The following is a 15,156-nucleotide window of genomic DNA, read 5'->3' as shown; positions in this document are numbered from 1 at the left end:
AAGCTTCCAGAAAACTGTCAAAACACTGAGTTTCTTTAAATCAAGCCTAAAAGCTGACCTAGATTAATATGATGGCATTTGACAAAGTGTAATGTTTATTGCTGTTCCATAATTGGCTACAGTGTTGTGTTTTTATGGTGTAAAGCACTTTGAATTACTTTATTGTTTAAATTTGCTATAAATACATTTGACTTGAGCCACATATGACTACATCTTTTTCATATATTTTAAGATTTTTACTCATTCTGTTGCCAAGTCATCTTTTAGTTTCAGGCAATATGCTTTAATATGCAGCTATAAAAAGTCTGAATCAGTGTGTATTTTATCCAAACCGTATATGAAAAAACAAAACAGGTGAACATGAACGACACATTGATCCTAATTTTACTTCTACAGAGTTCCACTTCCTTCGCCTGCACCAAATGACCTCGATTTATGATCCAAGCAAAGACTTATCATCCCACAGCGTGTTTGGTGACCAGAAAAATGTCTGGGCAGAAAATTATGCTGCGCAGATAAATCCACAACTTTACATATTCATCAGTGAAATTCTCCACGCGAAAGCTCTACGGCAGCCATTAAAACCAGATGGGCTGAATTTAAAGTTCATCTGCAAAACCGCAAGGTCTATGCTAAAATTAAGATGTGTGCAACACCCGGCTTAGGGATGAAAGTACATCTTAGTGAACTAGGATGAGCTCAGAGCAGTGGAATCCAAATCAGCGACAAATGTCTGTGTTACAACAGCGTTTGACATTGGCACTTCTAGCGCTTTTTCCAGTCAATAAAGCTAAAAAATCAGATGTCCAGCTGAGGAGAAACTAGTCTTACTTTTATGTTGCAAACGCTTTTGTGAATTAGAATAAGGATAGGGCTTAGCCTATTAGACTGAACATCTGCAAAATATGCAAAATGAAAATATAGGTTAACAGGTTAGATTGCTGTATAAGAGCTTTCTTTAGCAACTGATGACTGAGCGGTGCTTTAAGCAATAAATATTGAACAATAAATGATTAGGATCAAAAGACAACAAAAAAGAGGAAAAACAGCAAAACACTTTGATAAATTTGAATATTCATGAGAAATCCTTCAAATTTCAATCAGCCCAGTCAAAAGTTTCCAAATAGACACTCAAATATTTTAGGAATCTGTTTGTAAGAGGACTGCCTTTCTTCTTCACATACCATTGCGAGTAAAGATTGCAATTTTAGAAGTAAGACTTACTTCGCAAGACATTAATTGCGTAAGCCCAGGCCTTACTTAATACATTTTCAGTCAAAATAACTAAAGCTTAGAAGACTGTAATAAAATGGAGTAAAACTGTTAAATAATGCCTTTCATGTTGTTAAGTTGTGATATTAAACAGGACAAGACTACATTTTTTAAAGAGAAACATAGCTGTGAGCTCTTAGTAGCACCTAGCATCTTTAGTTGTGCTGTGAAAAAGCTAGCATTCAAGCTAGTGGAAAAATTCAACAAGAGCTACATATTTTCTGGAGGTAAAAGTAAGTTAAGAGGAGAGACAGGACTTACATTTTTGTCAGACAGAAGAAGCACAAGTAAAAGTGAATGTGCTGGAAGCAAATTAGGTACTACAAAGCTAGCACTTTCCAAGCAACTAGGTCTGATACTGATTAGGGCTGTATCCCGTCCAGGTGTGTTCTTAAAATAACCAAGATGTCAATACTTACTTTAGCAACCACCAGTTAAATCAAAGAAGAAAAATAAGAAGATACTTACTTTACTCTCTTATGTTACAGAGATAACTGAACTGAACAGACCAACAGGACCCCCAGTGATTAGCTCCACCTGTGCTTCTGAGGCCATAAAAGTCTAACTGGCAACAGTTTAAATAAAAAAGCCTCCTGGAGTGTTATCTCTGCTGGCAAGCTTTTTGGATAGTTATGAGGTTTTAAAACTTTTTTTTTTATGTTTTTGGAACCGTTTCAGTATGTATTAGGCAATGATAAAGCAGTGCATGCATCCCAGCTGTGTCACTATAAACCAGACAAGGCTCACAATGTGACAGAGGTGAACGTCTTACATTATCAGGAAAAAAAAGGGCTTCAGAGGAAATGCATTAGGTGTCCCCTGTTTAAATACAGGCTGGTTGTTAATGTTTTGACAAACCCTGTGAGCTTCCGCGGCGCTAACAAAGCGCATTGAAACTGATGCACGCTGTTAACAAAACAGTGGATCACTCCCAAGAAAGCCTGGCATGGTCTGCGTGTCGAAACACTGCAAACCACATAGTTGGCCCATGCTACAACTTGCTCCAATTTAAATAGTTTGAGACACAGATTGCCATCTCACAGAGATGTGAGATGAGAAAAACAAGGAATATTTACTAAAATAAAATGGAATCTGAGCTGGAACCTCCATCATGTATGCCATACCAAAAGCATTGCTGTCCACCGGTAGTGGGTCAATTACTGGTAGAGGGTTTTCTTGAGTTTTTAACGGTCCGATTTATGAAATAGATTCTTTCTGGTTATCTCTATTTGGTTTTCAGCTGTGTAGAGCATAGAGTAATCAGCCCTGGCCCTCTTCCATCTGCTGCTTTGCACTGTGGGGAAGAAGGGGAAGACAAGTATTCCTTATTCAAGTATTGCGTGGAAATGTTTCTTATTGCAAAAGACACAAAAGTCCTAATAAAACTTGTAGGACTTTTACCCATCATTGCTACTAAAATAAACACTATTTTGAAACTGCACACGACTAAATGTGTCATTTCCTCCTGAATGGAAACCTTAACTAGTTTGCTGGGTAATAACAGCTAGGCATATTTTGCATTTGGGGACTTGAAAACTTTCGAAATAGCCGAAAGAAAACACCTCATCCCATCGGCAAAACTTTTTATCGAAAAACAAGAGTTTTTTTCAAAATTGCCCTGTTTCCATTAAACAAATTTATTTTAGAAATGTGAAATTGCACAATTATATGGTCAGAGGAAACAACTGGTATGCTGAATGCCATTTACTGTAACTGAGGTTGTGTGAAAAGGGTATGCTGTTGATTTTAAACTGAAAAAAATGATAGTTTACATGGTGGCTTTGTGTTACAATAGACTTAATTCTAATTTTAACTGAGTAATTAAATTTACTGATGCATGCTAATGTAAAGCAGTGCACAAGTGTCACTAATATGAACAAACGACATGCATGGGTGTGTTTTGGAGGATGAAAAGAGAACAGGTTTCACAGAGTGAAATACTATGTATTATTTATTCCCTCTCTTCAGTCTGGTATGAGAAGACCCAAGATGCAGTACTAGACCTTTGGCTTTGGGTCAAGAACCACTACCTCAGATGACATTGTTATATATCTGTAGCACTTCTAATGTTAGATTATGTTTAACAAAAACAAAGAACTTAATACTGGACCGAGTAACATTATCATCATTAAAAACATACAGGCAGGTGAAAGAAGTACTCCAAATGATAGCTGTTAACAGTTTTCTAGCTTTTTGTATGCATGTCAAACTTCACGTCAATAAGTAGAAACAGTTGCTGACTATAAAATTGTGCTCCACCATTACTAAACAGCAAAGTAATTTGTGTCTGAAGTTAAGAAACCTTCTTGTTAAAACGTGTTAAGCATAAACAATGGGAGGTGTGAAAGCTGCTTTGAAGAATGCACTTGGCAGCTGAAGAGTTTTTCTCCTTCACAACAGCAAAATGAAGCTTAATACCAGCCCTTCCTGCATGAGATCCATCTAATATCAAGCTGGCCTTTACTGTCTGGGACATAAGACCTAGTCTTTATACCAACTACTCAACAAAAAGCTAAGCTTTTGTTGGCTTGTTCCACACTTTGATCAACCTACGCATGAATGCATTCTCTATGAGTATACCAGCTTCTTGTTAAGATGATTGGTAAATCTAAATTGTCCTAGGTGTGTCTCTCTATGTTGCCCTGTGATGGCAACCTGTCCAGGGTGTACCCCAGCTCTCACCCAATGAGCCGCAGAGATAGGCACTAGCAACCATGTAAGAACAAGTCTGTGTTGACAATGGATACATGCATTGAGTGAGCCTGGTTTTAATGTTTCAGATATGGCCACAAGAGGACCACCGTATGGTGTTTTTGGAGTTCAGAAATAATTGTATTGTATTTCTTATTATTCTGAAAACCACATTACGTTGAAACTTCTAAAGTGGCAACCAAAAAAATAAAAATAAAAAAAAGGAGAGTCTACTACTAATACGATATGTTGTGTTGGTTACAGTGACGGGGATTCCCCTGACTTCTACACTCTACCTACCAAACAACCAGTTTGGTTGAAGGAATTACATGAAACAGTCTTAATGCTAAGCTTTCCTAAAACACCTATTATTCTCCATGGACTACTCTGTCATGACAAATGGGTATGTGTCCGGTAAATAAGGATGGAAGCACAAGTGTATATTGAAATAATAACAACAAAAAGTAGTTGGGGAGGTATTGGTGGATTGACAGATTATTAGAGTGCAGGGCATTAAAGTCTATTCTCACAGGATTTTATGAACAGACAAGCATACAGATCAGAAAGGCAAGCTGATCGTTTCAAGGTATAGTGTCTTCTAGTCAAATGCTTTAGGGCTGGAGTCATTGACCTGAACTTTTATTGATTCTCACTTTAGAACCAATAACCATATATTCTCTTTGATGATAAAGCAGTCTTCTAACAATGTGGTGAGGAAAGGCAGTCATTCTACCCCATAGTGTGCTGTAATCCAAGCTGCTCTGTTGCATCTAGAGGCAAACTGGCCAGCTGTCCCAACCATGTGCTCCAAAGCAGACCTGCCTCAGATTGTTTTTGTCCACCAAAGAAAAATCCAATTCCTTTGAAAGACTCTACAAATGAAAAATAAGATGTGATCAAGATTGTTGTCAAGTAGCCCTGATTCTTTAGATTTTGTTATGTTAAGACGAGATAGGAAGTAGCTGCGGCTCCATGTCTGGTTTCACTTTGACTGTTTTGAACCAATATTTAGAGGCTATAATTTATGTCTATGCACCTTTTCAAAAATATTTTCTTCTTCTTCTGTTGTTCCTATAGTTTGGTTACCTTACAACATAATTCCTGCCTAATATTTGCTCCTCATTGAACTCAAACAATCAAAACAGACCCTTACCTTTTGGTTAATTTTTTTTATTTTTATTGTTTTGTACCTCCATTTCTTTTAATACAGTCAAATAATTGCACGGTGAGATATGTGTGGGTCTGATGAACATGGAAAAAGGTTATAATTCAGAATAATCTTAATTAATGATTTGTCCAAGATTTATGATAAGAAGTCATATGTGTCACTGTAGGGCCAAAAAGATATGGAATGAAATAGCTGTCTTGGTTTTGTTGTAGGCTGCATATTGGGGATTCTACTTATGCATTATGGTGTAGACCCCGCCTCTCGCCCGAACGTTGGCTGGAGATAGGCACCAGCACCCCTCCCGACCCCACTGAGGGACAAGGGTGTTCAGAAAATGGATGGATGGATGGATTATGGTGTAGTTCAACAATGATGTTTAAGTCTACATGTTTAGGGCTATTACTGAAAGAGGTACCCACACTCCAGTCTCAAAACTTTTGCAGCCCCTAACAAGGTCTCTGCTGGGAATGTCCTATCTTTAGCTCCATCAATCTGACCATCACCTCTGACCCCTCTCCCTGCCCCTAGTAAAAAAGCAACTCCACTGCATGATGCTACTACTACCTCCATGTTTCATAAGTTGCTCTCAGAAGCCACCTGTGTGTAAGTTACTCCATTTTCTGAAGAGAAAATATTCGGATGTTGTGTTGGTTGACTGCATAAAATCTGGATGAAATTCATTGAAGTTTGTACTCATGACAAACCAGAGAAGCTTTTGCAGAACACTGTAATCATGCTTAGAGGAAAGTATTTGTCTACAGAACAAAACATACACCAGCATTAGCTCAATTATCTTAAATCAAATGAAAGAAACAAGTCTTCTGCTGTACGATAGCCTTTAATCTACATCCATTACTTTTCAACCCACTTTGAGACATGTCTTCTTTAAACAGAGGGCGGAGAGACCTCAACTGATGACATGGTAAAGTTATGAGGTCTAAAAAAGTAGAACAATTATTTTATTATTTTACCTCTCTGTTCTTTGTGCTTGCTCCATCAGCAAAGAAGGAACACACATTAAATTAGACAATTTACCTCTTTCCCCAAGGGCTCTTTCTGTCCAGAGGCCTGAGCGTGTTTTGTTATTTCTATTTTTTTTTTTTTTCCGCTTGAGAAATTGAATTCTGGGTAAAAAGAAACGTTCGCCCAACACCTTTTACTGCCGTGTTTAGCTCCTTTGTTCTGGAACCATGCTCCACTGCTTCTTTTGCAAACACAACTCTTGACAGTGCAGCAACAGCTAACACATTTAATCAATTGAAATGAATTGCCTCATATGTTTGCAACTACTTATTTCTTAGTCACAATACGAGGCAGGATTAGAGCCACGGTAAAAGGTCTGGGAAAGACGGCAGTGAGCCAACATTACATCATCACCTTTGTCCTTGATATAAGCGTTTGGAAAAGCTGTGGCAGAAAGGCACAAGAGGAGAGGATGATGTTGTTTTAGCAAAGAAAAATCTGGTGCTAAAAGTTAATATTAAAGACTTTAACACCTGCAGAGGCCAGTCTTCCCTTCGTTCTCTTCATATGGAGATTTGTATCTTAAATGGTCCTGACCAGCTTCAAAAACCTAACCTCCCTACACCCCCATGTTACCCGAACTTATCCAAGTATCCAGTCGTTGTTAAGCCACTTGATTTGGTTTTATTGCTCCTTTTTAAATCTCACACTGATAGTTTGAAAGCTAGGAAAGGAGACCTATTAGTGAAAATTTTAAATGATGTGAGAAAAACGTGAAATAAGACACTAAATGCCAAATAGCAAGCTTATTCTTGGGGTTCTAACATCTCCTTACAATAGAATACTGGAAATGTTTGGAGCATTTCACAAATTTCAGTCTTGTATAAGGGTTTGAACTTTCTAGGGCCTACTAATGCTAATGATGCTAATCGCTAGCATGTTAGCAATGCTAAAGACAGTTTAAGATGTCAGCTCACTGAAGTTGTTTTGATTTTGTTTTAAATTAGCAAATTCTCAGTTTCAAGATATTCCTGTCTTATACACAAGATGATGTCATCTCTGCTCGTATGAATAATTAACAGGAAGGCGGCAAGTACTACAGTGCTGCTAACTGTAGTACTTAAAGAAAAACTTGGAAAAAATTGGTACCAGCATGTCATATATTTACAAAAAAATAAAACAGAAGTGGGAATTCTTATTTTTCTTGGTCATTTGAAAAAAATAACGTGGGGTCAAAACTGAGTTGTGTGTTTCCTATCACAGTTTTCAAATCTGTCAAAACGTATGCCACACAGCATGTAAAAACATGTAAAAACATTCCAGTTTTCAGGCAAACTGATATAACTGGTTCTCTGATAATATTATATGCTCTCTGTGCACTTTTCACTTTTGGTATTCAGAGGATGGAAACAGACAAAGATCTGGTCAGATAAAAAATAAACGAAGCTTGGAAAAAAAAAACAACTTTGGTTGTCCTGTAATGTAAATACCACAGAGAAACTGATGTAAATTTTGCAAACCACAACTAATAACACGTTCGTCAGCTTCATTTTCATTCCACGTGTCTAAAAAAAATGCAACTTATGCTTGGTGAAGATGAAAGTGGTAGGTAAAATATCTTCATACCAATAAGACTTTGCCTGACGTAACATGATTCAGAAACTTTTTCCTCTTGACAAAAAAAGTTGAACTGGTACATACTGGAGTATTTTGCTATCTTAAATAAACAGGAAGTTCAAAACTTCCATTCTTTGTCTATCAAGTCCTTTCCGGACTTAAACATACCATTAAAGATACGTGAGATTTCATGCATGTTCTATATTTCTGTTTTAATTGTGTTTTCTTAGAATTAGCCAATAAGTTAAGATATGGAAAAGAAATGAGACTTCTGTTGGTATGAAAGGCAGATTTAGTTGTCCACAGATTTCAGGTCTGGGATTCCTGAGCGGCACTTTGAAAACCTTAAAAGGACGCCGCATTACCTCCACCAGACAATCCCTAAGTAACAGATGACAAGATACGTTTAGTATGCAAAATGTAAGAATTTACAGTCAACGTCTATTGTAACCTCAAGTTGAAATAGTTTGGCATGAAAACGATGTTTTGCTATTCAGCTCCAAGGGCACTGAAAGCAAACAGCAAAAACCAAACAGAAACCCAAGAATCTGAGAAACTACACCACCATGCAAAACAGATCCTGACCCTGAACATTCCCACCGCTGGTTAGACAGGGCATAGCAGGAAAACCAATCCTTGGCATGGCCATGGCATACCCAGACTCTAGCAGTACTCTAGCAGTCACCACTGTGGTACTTTGCCTACTTTTTCTGCTCAGTCGTTTTCCCAACTTTGCTCCCTGTGCTCTTTGCAGACCCTCCTACAATCGGCATACAAATGTGTACATCAACACCTGTGTTTGCGCCTGAAATCCTTGCACCTGGGTGGGGAAGAGTTTGGATTACACAAGGTTCACGGAGACTGAAGTCAAAGTCTGCGATGCCATTCACATCAGCAGGGAACGTTTGCCAGACTGTTGTTTAATCAGTCTTCCCTGTGGGTTTCAGCATGGTGAAACAGCTTAGTAGCTCTGGTGGTGGTATTGTGATGTTATGAGCCCGCTTTTCCAAAAGCAGGGACATGAAAGCTTGTGAGTACGGATGCACCGATATGAAAATTTGGGTCAATATCAATATCCAATCTGATTGAGAAATTTGGGCAAAGCTTGAAAATTGATGCTCTCGATCCAATTGGAGTTTGAGCTGTTTTGAAAAGAAGAATGTGTAAAAAATATATCATTCAGAATAAAAAAGCACACCACACTTTTCTGATTTCTATTTGTAAAAGATTTTGTTTCATTTTCCTTTCCCTTGACAATAACGTGTTACTTTGTGTCGGCTTGTTACATAATCCCCAACAAAATGAATGACGTTTGTGATTGTCCATATTTCAGCTTTCAGTTCTCCATCAGGAATGTAATAACATGGAAAATTGTATGTCAGGACAGATCTGAGTTAATTTTTTTTCTGACTGTAGAATTACCAGACTTGCATACAAATTAATTAAAAAAATTGATCTAACTGATGAATTTCAAGTCACCAGAGTTTCTAACTACAAACATGACCAAACAAGCAATTTACAAGCCTCCTCGTAATTGCAGGCTGTCACCAGAGTGATTCCCTTTCTCAGTGTTTACATTCGCCGCACGGTATCTTTGATTATAGCACCAACAGCCAGTTTTTCAAACGCATGTTTAGTTCAAAATGGATGTGATCAGCTCAATCGTTCACTTAGATCTTCAGTAATAGTGAAGTAGGGCTTTGCATATTTGAGGCGCTTTAAATCTCTTCTGGATGGCTGGGCTAACTGAAACCCATGACTTGTGGAGCAGCAGGAGTGATGTTCTACGTGGGGATTGGTACTGGACTGCTCCCTGAAACAAAGTGAGTACGAAACGAGAAGTGTAATGCTGTGATCTACAGAGGGTGACGATGTTCATGCAGCCTCTTCTTCTAGTCATTTGGCTTCCTTTGAGGTTAGAAATTTTACTTTAGCTTGGTCGTTGCATTTACTAGCTAGCACTTATCGCTAGTCTTTATCCAATATAGCTTTCTCCAACATGTAAAATCCCTATCCTCCACCTGAATTGTTTCCCCCATTCATGCTGCAGCTACAGTCTGTTACATAACATCAAAGTGAAGTGAGCTAATGAGGACTGACAACTCTTTTAAGGCACTTCTCACATTCTAACTGGTGACCTTTTCTGCACAGGATCACCAGGATGGGTCCATGACAGGTCTTTACCTGAGGATTTCAGGATTAAAAACTGAACTTAGACTCCGTCTTGTCTGCAGTAAAACCAAATCCCAGAAGTGTTTCTTTCAATATGTTTGTTTGTTTGGAGGAGTTGGGGGGGAAATCTAACCTAGCTACTCAACAAGAGAGACAACAGAGGTGTGTTTAAATAGATGTGAAAAATAGTGATGTGCATTTAGCTAAATTAAAAAAAATACCCCATAGCAAGCTTCACACAAAAGAGACAGACAAAAACAAAAGAGGTATGTTTAACTAGATGTGGAAAATAATGTTGTTCATTTAGCTAAATGAAAATTTAACCACTAGCTTCACACTTACGGCACACAGAGCTTGCTATCTTTTCAAAGGAAACAAATAAATACTCTTCCTGCAGAGAAAGTTTTTGGCTCTGATTGGTTCATTCTTCTGGCTTAACTCCAAGTAACTTCTAACTTGTGTGCAATCCCACTTTAAATACACAGACAAACTTGCTGGGTGCTGTTGCAACAGCCCTGGAGCTCAAAGTGTTGCTCAGGACTGCCATGAGAACAACAACACAGTATTCCAAACCAAAACATGGGAAAATGTGTGGACTCGAAGCTGGAGTGCCTTGCAAAAGCGTGTACGCTTCTCAAACCTGACGGATTAGCACAGAGCGGTTTTCAATTTGCATAGAAAATTCTGGAAAGTGTGATGAGCATTTTAATATGATACTGCTAAGTAAAATCCGGTGCAACCAAATGTTTTCAGAACCATTTGGTTGCATGAAAAACACCTTTTTCATGCAAAATTGCTGAATGGTGTGAAAGACTAATTGACCGATCTTTAAAAAACTAGATATATAGAGATTCAAATTTTTACCGATACCAATTTTTTTTTGTCTGAAAAGTCACTAAATATTCTGAAGGAGTCGCTAAATTGGCAACAGTGACGTGACTATTGTTAACCTGGTAGGCCAATCTGTCTGTCAATCCCCTCCTATGGCAGAGCCAAAAGGGGAAACTGATTGATTTTCAGACCTTTGCAGAGGTAGTTAAGATTGGTGGTTTCACTTATAAGTATTGGCCAATCACCAATCTCCAATCTTCCAAATCCAGGTCGATTTATTGATGCACCCCTCTAATCTATAAACTTCTTATTGCATGACGGATGATGTGATGTGCATCTTTATGATCTATAACAAATTACTGGCTTAAAGGATGAAGCTTCCCTTAAATTTCTGGCTCAAAGGACACATGTTCTTCACATGCAGATAATGTAGCTGCTTAAATGAAACATTAGTATGGAAATAGGCAACTTACAGTCTTGACTTATAATCTTGTTCCAATAAGAAAATTCTCCATTTGTATATCCGAACAGTCTGGCTGTGTTGTGACATGTCATCAAGTCTGTATTTAGGGAATCTGGGGGGAGTAAAAAAGGCCAATTATGTGCTTTAAGGCTTTATCGTACATTTAGCCTCAGCAACTGTGGGAAAAGCAGAGGATGAATAACCACCCTGAAATGCAGCTTTTCGAAGAATTAGAAGCTCAGTGTCGGACCACAAACCATGGATGGGGTGAGTGAACATCTGCATACTCTTTTGTTATTTACCGCACAGCGTCCGTTAGGGGACTCTAGTTTCAAGATGACGAGTTGCGATCTGTAGCTGCCAATTACATCTTCTTATTGCTTCTGCTTTTTGAGGAGAAAAGCAGTATAGACAAAAGCTCTGAGAGCAGAAAGCAACATAGGAGACGGAGCAGCTCTAATCTTCCTTGATTGTGCAGATTGTACACCAGATTGGAGCTGAAGGTAATAGCGCTTGAAAGGGCGACCGATGCCTCTTTTTTGCTCCCCACAGAGGTTGTGACAAAAGCATCAAGAGTCCCTGTGGAAGCATCAGCACAGGATGTACAATGACTGAGCTCAGCTGCTGCAATCAAATACAAAGTGGATGGTAAGCCTATTATGACTGATATTCAATCTAAGCAACAAATATCTAAGCAACAAATATAGACATAGACAAAGAAAACTCAGAACAGACTAGGCATTGCCGTTCGTATTCCTTGAAGCTGTTCACATTTTATTGACTTTGCAATGTCAGCTTCTGCACTTGGTTCACACGGCAAGATTTTAAAATTACTGACCGATTGTGTGGTCTGAGAGACCACACATGTGATGGTACAAAATCGTAGGTATAACAGGTTTGGTCGTACGGTTTGTGGTATCGAGTCACCCGGCAGAAGCAACACACCACACACCAACCGATTTCACTCACCAACATTCAGATGTCAAACAGGAGATCTCGCAAAACCCTTCGACACAAAGAGACTGAGTCCAGAGAAAACAAATATGGCTGAATGAGAAGAAGAAGAAGCAGCATTGGTGATAGTTTGTGGACTATGTTTAACCGAGGAAACACAATTCAAAGATGTCTCCAATGTCCAACAGGACTTTCGGTTGCGTCACGGTAGTCTGTTTCATCCTCTGTGTATTATTAATTCCTCTTCGTGTTTCCGTCACCTCGCTTTTTGATTGGTTACACGTCACATTCAACAGGCTGCGTTGTTGAATGTCCTTGGGGGATGCCAGTCACCCTCCAATATTGGGCCATGACAATTCAACATGTTGAATATCCCCAATTTTAGATTGGAGTGGTCGCCACGTCTTTCCACACAATGCAGGAATATCGCTTAAAATTATCTTTAGAGCCGTCCCAGCCATTCTTAAGATTTCTGGAATGGAAAGATCTGGATAAATATTGGTTTTAAAAATCTTCCTGTGTGAACTAGGCATTAAGTCTTTGGCAGCATCCAACAGGTTTCCTCCAAAAACTGCCCTGTATTTACCTCTATCTGTCTTCCCATTGTCTTCTCTTTCAAAAATAAGCATCCACAGAGCATGATCTAGAGCACTTCCATGTTTCACCATGGAAATTGTGTTTTTAGACTGATGTGTAGTGGTATTCTCTCACTACATCTGGAGTTTTGCATGCAAGACTTCAACAGTGTTCTCATCTGACCAGAGCATCTTTCTTGCACATGTTTGCAATGTCCTCCTACGTGGTTTGTGGCTAAGTTTAAATTGGATTGATGCACTGAACTGGTGCATTTACTGGCAGTGCAAAGGAAGCTGAATGTAAATGCATATCTTATTTTTAAGGATATTTGAAGACAAGGGATCATTTTCCTTACTGTTATTTACATTACTGTTATAGTCTATCTGTCATAGGATATCCCAATAAAATACATTGAAGTCTGTGATTGGACAGCAATCAAGTGCAAAAAAAGAAAAAAAAAGTTGGACGGGTGCGAAAACTTCTGCAAGGCATTGTAAGTGGATTCAAATGGAGTACACATCAGACATCTGAGACAAAAATGTGTACTGCTATTGAATGTGAAGTTTTTTACAGTCCGTCACGTTTTCCAGAAGCATCTCTTCAGAGAGGGGTTTGAAATCTGAGACCCTACACTCCGGGAAAGACTTTTTTTTTTTTTCACTTTCTCTGAGGTCTCAGCTTATTGTGTCAAACCATAGAAAACACTGAGCAATACTTTCCCATCACAAGATGTCAGAAGAGACTGCATCGAAAGAAACCCATTGCAATTCTATAGATGACGAGCAAGACGTCAGCAGCTGTAAACCTATGAAACTCGGAGAGATTACATATTTTGTGTGGTCTGAAAGCCCTTGTCTTACACAAGCAAAGCCAAGCATTTTCCAAGGGGAAACTACAGCGGATCTTTTCAAATACACGGCTGCATGGATCAATGGATGAGTCGCCTGCATTCTGCTGAGGTGAGGAAAGCCATGAAGCTCTGGTAAGAAGAGGAGGGAGACGTCTGCATGGTTACCGGTGTACATCTAGGGAGGAAATGCTCCTCAGGATGACCAATAACGCTGATCAGATTAATCGTTGTTTCACTGTAAAGCTGACGGGCTTTCTCAGGAGACCAGCAACAGTTCTGGTGCCCCCCGGTATTTACTAACCTTTGCCATATAAACCCTTTGTTAAACATACTTAAGGCCAAAATTACTCAAATTTAGACAGAATTTTTAGATTTCAAATTATTAAGAAGGAATAAAGAGAAATAGAAAGGTATCTCTGAAAACATAACAAAAGAATATAAAATAATTAATTTTGGAATAAAACAATTGTTTATTAGTTTAAAAATGGCATGAACCTTCACAATAATCAGAGGAACATTTTATATTGCTAATGAGCAACGTTTTTATATGTTTCTGCAGGTATTTTTGATGGTTACGATGAGCTCCAGGTCTTGAAGGTTGGAGGTCTTTTGACTATAACCCCAATCTTTAGCTCCCTCCACAGACCAGACATAAGTCAGGGCTCCAAAACATTAATATTACTTCCAGCATGAAGAAACATGTTGGAAAAATTGAAATATTACTTATCAAAGTTTTTCATGGCAACAGCCAGATTTTAATCTTTTCACCAACAATAAAAAGAAAAATGGTTTGTGTCATTTCTAATTTAGATACATATCCAACAGCTTTCAAAGCGTCTGCAGACTGAATAGTCATGACTTGTTTTATCTGACTTTTCGTCATTGACCTGAGACATCTGTTATTACTATCGTAGACATTACGCTGCTGTGTTGTGTCAGCGCATGCGGGTCACTTTGGGTCGTAAAACCCTTCATGGAGAAGCTTTAATGTTATCGCATTTACCATAGTTAATAGTATGAATGTCCACGCAAAAAAAAATTTGGATTTCAGCAAAAAATTGTAAATGTCAAGACCTAATGTGTGAATGTAACTATATACTGATCAAATTCAGTCAGGTGTCTGAAAGCTTCAATTAAGGTCTGTCCAGGTACAAACATCATGAAAAAAGCTGCAGTCCTGACTCTCAGGACAACTCAGTCTTTTCCGTACCCACAACTGATGACGATTTCTTTTTGATCTCTTGTGCCTTCCCCTAACAGAGTCACAACTTGGGCAAAGAGCCATCTCACCTTCAGCAAATAGTAATAATAAATAAATAAATAGATGCCAGAGAAGGTTTTGGAATTTGGCCTACCTGTTGAGTTCCACAGACACTAACCTACTAAGATTTTGATCAAACCTACAGAAAAAGACTAATTGGGCAACTACGAGTTGTTTGGCAATGGTTTTAAATAAAGGAAATCAGACCATGGTCTACAGTTTTGCTTAAACCAAGCCAAAGTAATCATGCCAGAAGAATCTCAAACATGTCTAATTAGAAATTTGAGAGAGGTAGACCCCCCTCTGACGTGACTCCAATGATAATAGAACCAATTGGC

This window comes from Poecilia latipinna, unplaced genomic scaffold, assembly GCF_001443285.1.
Source record: "Poecilia latipinna isolate Pla-1442-1.1 unplaced genomic scaffold, P_latipinna-1.0 Scaffold1704, whole genome shotgun sequence".
Classification (NCBI taxonomy): domain Eukaryota; kingdom Metazoa; phylum Chordata; class Actinopteri; order Cyprinodontiformes; family Poeciliidae; genus Poecilia; species Poecilia latipinna.
The sequence above is the reverse complement of the archived record's forward strand: the minus strand, read 5'-3'. Positions refer to the sequence as shown.